Below are 9262 nucleotides of genomic sequence, written 5' to 3'. Positions count from 1 at the left end.
CTAAATGGTATGCATGTAATTTATTACATTCTATGCTGTAAGGACTATTTTAAATTGATTTCTTCTATCTATTGGTATTTAATAGAGAAGATGATAATAGCAAAAAAGTTAACCATATCTTTTGGTCATAAATTTCTTAATTCATTTAGGACAAAGTTTATTAGGGCAGAATTCCAAAACCTTTTACTGCAACACACTGAAATTAAAGATAAATGCTACAATAATGTTATCTTTCAAAACTTCTTAGAATTATTCTGGGGAAAACTCCTTCACATTTACACAGACATTTAACAGTTCATTTTTAACAGTTCATTTCCACAAATCTCATAGGTACCATTTTACTTTCATGGTATGCTTATTTTGATCAAAGGTAGGTCCTGTATCCTACAAAACAAAGACATGACTGAAGGAAAAAAGGGACTTTTTCTCTGTAAAAAGGGATCAATTATTTTCACTACAAAGCCATTCTATTTCTAGCAAGTGAGCTCCAGGAGAAACTTCCTCTTGCTATTACTCATATAAAGAGAAAAAAGCAACATAGAATTTTTGACAAATTACTAGAAATTCACAGATCATCCTCATTGTGTCTGTGAAGTATGCTAGTTATTAAGATGAGGCAGCACAACTGCTTACCAAGGTCCTGAAAGATGTGCTCACCAACCCAGAATAGGAATGGGGCCAATCTTGGTGAGTTTCTGGCATAAAGAACTGCGGATGATATCCTAGGCCTTTTTTTTAAACTGACACTCAAAATAGTACTTGAAATAATTTAATTTATTTTTCCCAGCTTTATTGAATTAGAGTCTACCAATAAAAATGTATATATTTAAGATGTGAAACATGATGTTTTGACATATGTATATATTGTGACATGATTAAATTCACACTGAAAGAAAATTGTGGACTGGCCTCTATATTAAGGTGGTAGGCATAGATAATACATGGAATTGAATCTGGCAAAATAGAACTGAAAGAGCTTTGAGAGGAAACAAAAAAAATCCAGTGTAGAGTTCCATGAGATCGCTGAGGGGAATCTTTTAAATTCTATTCTCAGTCTCTGTGCAATTTTTGCAAGGAGAGCTTCTAGATAACTAGGCCTCATGGTGGAAACATAAATAATTACAAAATGCGAATGTATTAATTTGGCGTGAGGCAAATATAGTTTGGATACTTTTAGCTTCTCTATTTTGTTTGCATATTTAGTCTCATGTACTTCACTTGCCAGAAATGACTGGAAGAACAGTATTTGGTCACCGGATTTTTCTCAGCAAATGTATGACTTCTGATTAGCACCATACTAGGCATTGATTAATAATCTCAGGATCCAAACATAGAAGAAACTATAAAAAAGAATTCACCTTTTTAAATCATGCAACCAATTGAATAAAATTACCCAAGGTTATTGATAATTGTAATAGATATTTGCCCATTTTTTCTTTAAATTATTCAAAAATAACAAGTTGAGTGCCTACTCTGTGTGTGGCACTGTGCTGAGCACCAGAAACAGAGCAGTTAACATGAAGATTCTTGCTCTCAATCAGCTTAAGGTATAACTATAATGAACTTTTTAAAATAGGAATATTAACAGCAATACATTAATACATTCATTATTTGCTCACGTAGTGTAATCTTAGTATATCTATGACATAGTCTGTTTTGAGTGTTAACTACAGAATTAATAATAAATTAGAAAAACCTTCATACCCCTGCTGTTTTTTTTAGAAAATTACGTCTAAAAATAAAGTAATAATAATGATTAACCTACTTTAAGAAATAAAAAACCACATTTAAAAATAGGAAATGATTTTTTCTTATCTTCCAACAATGAAGGGTGACTTAAAATAACTGAGGTGAATTCAAGCACTAAGAAATGAAAAATAAAACAGAAAGGGAAGAATGAGCCCTAGTAGCCTTAATAGAGGAAGAAACGAGATGGCTACCACAAATATCAAGCCCCAAGTACTGAAATCAGAGTAAGAACTTCTCATTCAACCTAGCTCCTAGTCTAATTTTTAAAATAAAAACAAATGCAAAAAAGAAAAAAAAAATGTAAAAGAAAAGAATAAACTTAAAAATGATTTAAATTTATGATGCCAAGTATGAAGTTAAGCCCTGGAGATTGAGTCATATGGAATGTGTGTAACTTCTGCTTGTTAGATTATAAATTAACTCTCTTCCTCATTATTCTTGTTCTGTAAGAGACTAGGAGAGATCAGAAACAAGACCCCCTACTCCTATTCCTGCTTATAATCACCGATTTTTGTTGCAGATTGTCTCTATACCTAACTCAGACCAGATGGCACAAAAGACACAATGACTGCTACATTTTCAGTGTGTCATGTTAACTCTAACTTTCCAGGAAAAAAAAAAAAAAAGACCTCACCTAATCAGATTTTTTAAAGCAACGCATTAAGCTTTACATAGAGCAATGGTGAAATTCTGTCAAGCTTCTTGAAACTTTGTCTATATAAGTTATCCCAACTTCTATACTTCCTATAGTTCAAAACACACGTTTCCATTCTTTAAAATCCGTGGTTTCCAGGCAGCCATCCTCAAGTTTGGCACTTGAATAAATATTCTTTCTACTAGAATCTGACCCTTTTGATTAATTTAGGTTGACACCACAAAGTATTAATTCCAATTTTAATTGAGGAAAATTTTCTACTAACTGTGAAGCATTTATAGGTTAATTTGAACACACTACCTACCTGCATATTGGTATTTTTGAGCCTTAACTAATTTAAACAAGATCAAATGTTTAACATCAAGATGTATCTCTCCTACTCAGTCGTCTATGTCTGAACTCAGAATCATGAGGTTCTTCCCCATAAAACTATTTGTTTCTGTTCCAGTAATCAGATTACTGAAGTATTTGGCCCACCTTTCTATAATCACTGGAAGTCAGCAATTTACAGGAATGACAATAGCTCAATTCATGAGAAGCCAATGCTATATGTCAGGGGTTATATGGAAGCAGCACTGCATAGTGTTTATTTGCTTTTAAGAACACGATAAAAATATTAAAGACTGTAAAAAAATAAAAAATAAAAAATAAAAATAAAAGCAAACCTTTGGAGAACAAATGTTAAAATCTTAATTTTGCATGTGAGGTTTAAAGGGGTTAGGTGGATGGTGGGGTAACATGGTTACATGATTAGGAAGTGTAACTGAAGGTTACGTGGTTAGGAAGTGATAAAGCCTAGCCACTGTGTCACAGAACACAAATGGAGACTAGTGAAGGAGATAGACTAAGATGGCACATACCTCCTGGGAAATAGAGTTAGCATGAAAAAAAATGTTGTCAGAGATAGAGTCAATTTTCCCAGAATTCTCAGAATCAAGACAGAAAGACAAGAATTTCGGATAGATAAAATGGGTATACAAGGTGTTGGGTCAATTTAACAACGAAAAGTAATTCAAAATGGTAGATCAGAAAATTTGACTAGATAAACACAATGGAAGAAAGAAAACAAAGCCAGAAATGATGACCAAGTCTATGGTATGGTGATACTCACTAGAAACTAACAAGTGAACAGGAACATGAATTTGGATTCTAGCTATGGGGTTAGGACTCACTCCCAGGGGGCACAGAGAAATATCAAATATATAAAGTATATTTTTTCTGCTGCAGCCAATTGAGGCAGGTCAGGTGGAGTGAAGTAGACTTTTATTTTCAAGACTGAGAGGCAATGTCTAAGAATAAAAAATAAAGTACTACAAATTCACAAAAATAAACTTAGGAAAAAAGATTTAAAACACTTACTAGAATATAAAATGCCAGTAGAATGACCTTGATAAATCAAGAGGAGAAGGGCGTGATTAGAGAACAAGAGAGGTGAAGATGAACAGAAGCCACGAGATAAAAATAGGCGAAAATGAAATAAGAAGTGAGACTCGTGACATAAGCAAGCATTTTCCAGAAAGTAAAACACAATTGCCAAGTTGTGAAGTATATTGCAGACAGTAAATAAAATAAAAGTTATAAAATAAAAGTTGCTCTCTCCAAAATCAAATCTAGATGTAGAGGACAAACCCACGACTCTCCACAGAATATAAAAACAGAGAAACTACAACAACAAAAAGAAAGTTGATACATGCGGAGGGGCAAGAACTCAGAACTACTATTAACAGAGACAGGTGTTTCTAAAAAAGAGAAGAACAAATAGAGAACAATAACTTAAGAACTAATCATAAGAAATCATTTTCTGACATGAAATAAAATTTACGTATTAACATCGTGAAACCGCTTTTGCAAAAATTATGACAGTGAGAGAAATCTGACATAGGTGACTCCATCTTTCTTCTAACTTCACAAGCTAACTGCCCTTGTTAAATTTAAAACAAAGGTGATAACATGTTCTTCCCAAAACTAGCCTATTCCTTGGTCTGGGACAGAAGTTACCTTTGTAAGACTAATGAAACCCCACAAGGTTAGGATTATGGGAGGGGCCTGAATTCTGCTAAATGTATACATTGTTAAACAATAACCAGCCACTGTTCCCTAGCTTGCTTTTCTGTAATCCTCTACTGCTCGTGTGTCATGAAGCCAGAGGCCTTTAGTTTTATAACTTCTCCAATTGCTCTTATCACTATTGTCAAAACCTAAGATTGCTCTTTGAGACATTTTTCAGACTTGTGCATTTGGGCAGATGAGCTGATGCCACCCAGACCCATGACTTATACCAGAAAACTGGCTCAACCAGTCCTGTGACTCCCACCCGGAAACTGACTGACTCCGTGCACAAAGACAGTTTGGACCCTGTTATAATTTCATCCCCAACCAACCAGCAGCACCCATTCCCTGCTCCCTCCACTCCAAATTATCCTTAAAAACCCTACCCTCTTAGCTCTAAAGGAGGCAGATTTGAGAAGCAAGTCTTGTCCTACCCGTACTTGGCTTGGTCTCTGATCATTAAACTCTTTCTTTGCTGAAATACCTGCTGTTCTCAGTGCATTGACTTTTCTGGACATTGGGCAAGATAAACCCACCAGGCTGTTACAAATGCAAGTATTAATGATGTTTCAGACAAATGGCTTAAAGTAGGTTCTAACCAAGAAAGATGGTTTGGTTTTGTTGTTGTTTTCGTTACTGTTAGTGCAGGAAGAACAAATTATAGTCCTAAGTACAAATTATAGTCTTAAGACAGTTGAAAATGAAGGTTAAATTTCACACATAAATCAGATTAGATTAAGATTTTTTTTTTGCAACAGTACAAGCCAAGAGACAATGAATAAATGAACACATTTAGGGAAGAGGTATGTTTGAAAAATCTTATACCAAACCAAATTAAATTGTTGTCCATGTGGAAGGCAACCAGGAAATATTCTCAAATAAAAAATGACTCATAAATAGCACTCATAGAACTTATGGAAAGGAATCACTGGAAGATAAATAAGAAAGAGCCAAAAGATAAGTCAATCTTATTTGTTCACATTGGCAAAGCCATACTACAAGGAAATGTAGCAATGATTTCTGGAATTAGAATTAATTAAAATAGCGATAAGCCTAAATTTATGTAACATACTGTAAAACTGATTGTAAATATTGTTATAGACTAAATGTCTTTGTCTCTCCCAAATATAAATATTGAAGTCCTAGCCCCCAGTGTAATGGTATTTGGAAATGACAGCTTTGGAAATTAGGTTTAGATGAGAACATGAGGGTGGGAATGCCATGACAAAATTAGTGCCGTAATAACAAGAGACACCAGCGAGATCACCTTCTTTCTCAAGCAGACTCAGCAAGGCAGCCATTTACAAACCAGGAAGAGAGCCCTCACTATAAACCAAACTTGCAGCCTAATTTTGGACTGCTAGCCTCTAAAACTGAAAAACTGCATGTCTATTGTTTAGTCCACCCAGTCTGTGGTATTTTGCTACGGCAGCTAAAGCTAAGACAAATATCAGTATCATTATCCATAAAAAATTATCCTATACATCATTTGAACAACAGTAATCTGAAAATAAAAGAACTATAGATTTTTTTGACATGTTGATGGGGCATGGAAGACAGAATTAAATTCATGATAATGAAGGAGTGAAGGGGGTTAGAAAGTCTTAATAGATAGCATTAAAAAATATATATATGTGTATGTGTATGTGTGTGTGTGTGTGTGTGTGTGTGTGTGTATATATATATATATGTCATTGGCAATGGACTTGGATAGCCAAACCTTTCTTTATTTTTAAATGGAACTGATAAATGTTGATAAATGCATATATAGTCAATTTATGAAGCAATATGGAAAGCATCCAAATATTAACTCTTCATACTTAAATACTTGTATAGATTTGTAGATAAACATAATTGATTAAAAAGACTGATAAACCAAACTAAGCTAACAAATCAAAGTCACTTCACTAGTGCAAAGGAATTACGGGTGAAAATGAGACCCATAGAAAACATGATATAAATGGACTCTTTGTCTTCTTATGTTTGGCTTATTTCACTTAGTAAAATGTTCTCTAATTCCATCCATGTTTTTGCAAAGAACAGAATTTTCTTTTTTTTTAAGGCATAATAGTATTTCACTGTGTATATGTATCACATTGTACCCATTCATCCATCGATAGACATTTTGGTTGATTCTTTATCTTGGCTATTGTGAATCGTGCTGCCGTGAACATGGAAGTGCCCATACCTCTCTGACATGCTGATTTTAAATCTGTTGGGTATATACTCAGAAGTGGAGTTTCTGGATCATACAGTAATTCTATTTTTAGTTTTTTGAGGGACCTTCATACTGTCTTTCATGATGGTTTTACTGATTTACATTTCTACCATCAGTGTGCATGGATTTGTTATAGAACTATACTCGGGTCCACTCTCTGGTGCACTAAGACCAGATATCCACACCGAGGTTTCTGGAGGAAGAAAGGAAAGCATTTATTTGCAGGGCACCAAGCAAGGAGGATCAGGCAGCTGACACTTAAGTCTCAATCCTTCCAATGGGCTAGCAGGTAAGGGTTTTTAAAAGCAGGGGTAAATTTCAGGAAAGCAGAGTTGCAGGAAAAATTATAAAGCAATACATAGAGGCTATTGTTTTCGTCCTGAAAGACTGGGATGTCTTGAAGCAGGAGCTTACAGACCATAGGTAGATTCAAAGATTTCCTCACTGGCAATTGGTTAAGGAAGATAAGCTTTGATTGAAAATTTAAGGTCAGCAGACATGTTTGGCTCATGGCCGTGGCTTTCTCCAGGCCCTGGAGGAGAAAATTTAGAACACTGGTGATCAGAGTTTGGTCTTCAGTTACCTCTTACCTGAGGTCTACATGCTGGTGGACTGCTTGGTGGGGGTCCAGGTTTCTGAAAAACAACTCAGAGAGGAATGGTAAAATGTTATCTTTAGTTTCTATAGGGAACCAAACATCCCACAATTCTAGCTTCCTTCACTATTGTTTTAGGCTATTATTACATTCTTGTTTATCAGGTTGCTTATTTACTTTTCAGGGATAGCTAGTTGACAGCAATTTCCCTTGAAAGAACTCAAAAATTTCCTCTACTTTCAAGTTTGGTGGAAGCCCACAGGCCCCTAAGACAAGGTCCCTGCTCCATCTCAGGTTCCCTTTACTCCACACCCTTACCAATATTTGTTATCTTTTGCTTTTTACAGTCACTCTGAGAGAAGTGAGCTGATATCACATTGTAGTTTTAATGCACATCACATCTTCCTAATGGTTAGTGATTTTGAGAATTCCTTCATGTATCTGTTATCCATTCATATGTGTTCTTTTGAGAAATGTTTATCCAAGTTGTTTTCCCATTTCTTAACTGGATTTTTTTTTTACTCTCTATGAAGTTATTTGAGATTTTTATATATTTTTGTTATTAAATTCCTTATCAGATATATACATTGCAATATTTTACCCAATCTAAGATTGTTCACTCTTAATTATTTCCTTTGTTGTTAATTATTTCCTTTGTTGTATATATGAAATCTAAAATAATTAAACTGATAGAAGCAGAGAGTAGAATGGTAGTTGCCAAAGGCTAAGGAGTGAGGGTAATGGTGAGATGATAGTCAAAGGGTACAGGGCTTAGGTTAGACAGGAGAAATAAATTTAATTTTTTTTGGATATCTATTGTACATCATGGTAAGTATAGCTAATAATTGATTTCTATACATTTCAAAATCACTAAAAGAGTAGGTCTGAAATATTCCTATTACAAAAAATGTTAAATACTTGTGATGAATATTTGAATGTTTGATTTAATTATTTCACGTTATATTTAAAAAGCATAACATCTCTGTGTAACCCATAAATATATACAACTGTAATTTGTCGATGTACAATTAAAAAATAAAATATGGAAATGGAAACCTATTTTCTGATAGTGATTTCATGACTTGTATGCTGAGATCAGGTGTACCAATATCAGTTATTTTATTAAGTAAAAAATGGCTTTGAAAAAGTGCTCAGAGTCTTTGAGCAAAGGGTATAACACATGAATATGTGTCTACCTACCTGCCCGTGACTCTACCAGTCCTAGAGCTGGACATTTGCTATGAGGGCTGCAAAAATTAGCATTTTCCATATTTGTTTTATTGTTTATTCTATCTCAAAAGACTGGTTATCTATCTTTGGTGTTCCCTCTCTTTTTCATATTTTTAGGATTTATAAGAACATCTCCTGTGACATCAGGAGTCTAGACACAAAATATGAAAATTGATGTGACTAAAGATATAGCATTTACATCTTGCAATACGACAACAATTAACAGATGTTTGCCAACTGTGTGTTATTGAGTGTTAAGAACTATAGTAGCTATCAAGTAGGATGGATGAACATTAACCCAGACAGTTATTGTCTCAAAGGAGCTCTCAAATATGGAGAGTGCTGCAATAGCAGCACGTGCCTAGTGTTGTAGCACATGGGAGAGAGTGATGGCTAAGTGTATATGTGAACTTACAATGGTAGAGGAAGGGTGATGCTGTGGAAAGTGTTGGGCTTAATGACATAGCCTTACACTGATGCAAGGGAGAAAGGAAGAGCAGAACTGGTAGAGGGAGTAGTAACAACCAAGGGTATAACAAAATACGTTCTCTTACCCAAACACAATGTCCTTTTGAACTAAACCAGAATGACTACATTGAACTCCGAGAAAAACCAAGTGAATGATCAATGGTTCATGGCTAAATCCAAGCTAAGGGGATATTGTCTAAGTGAACAGTGGTGGCCCGAAAAGATTATGAAATTAAGCAGGATCTAAATCAATGTTTACAAGTCAAAAGACATGCACTGTTTAGAAGCATAGACTACT

This window comes from Pongo abelii, chromosome 12 (genome assembly GCF_028885655.2).
Source record: "Pongo abelii isolate AG06213 chromosome 12, NHGRI_mPonAbe1-v2.0_pri, whole genome shotgun sequence".
Taxonomy (NCBI): Eukaryota; Metazoa; Chordata; class Mammalia; order Primates; family Hominidae; genus Pongo; species Pongo abelii.
Note: the sequence above shows the minus strand (reverse complement) of the source record.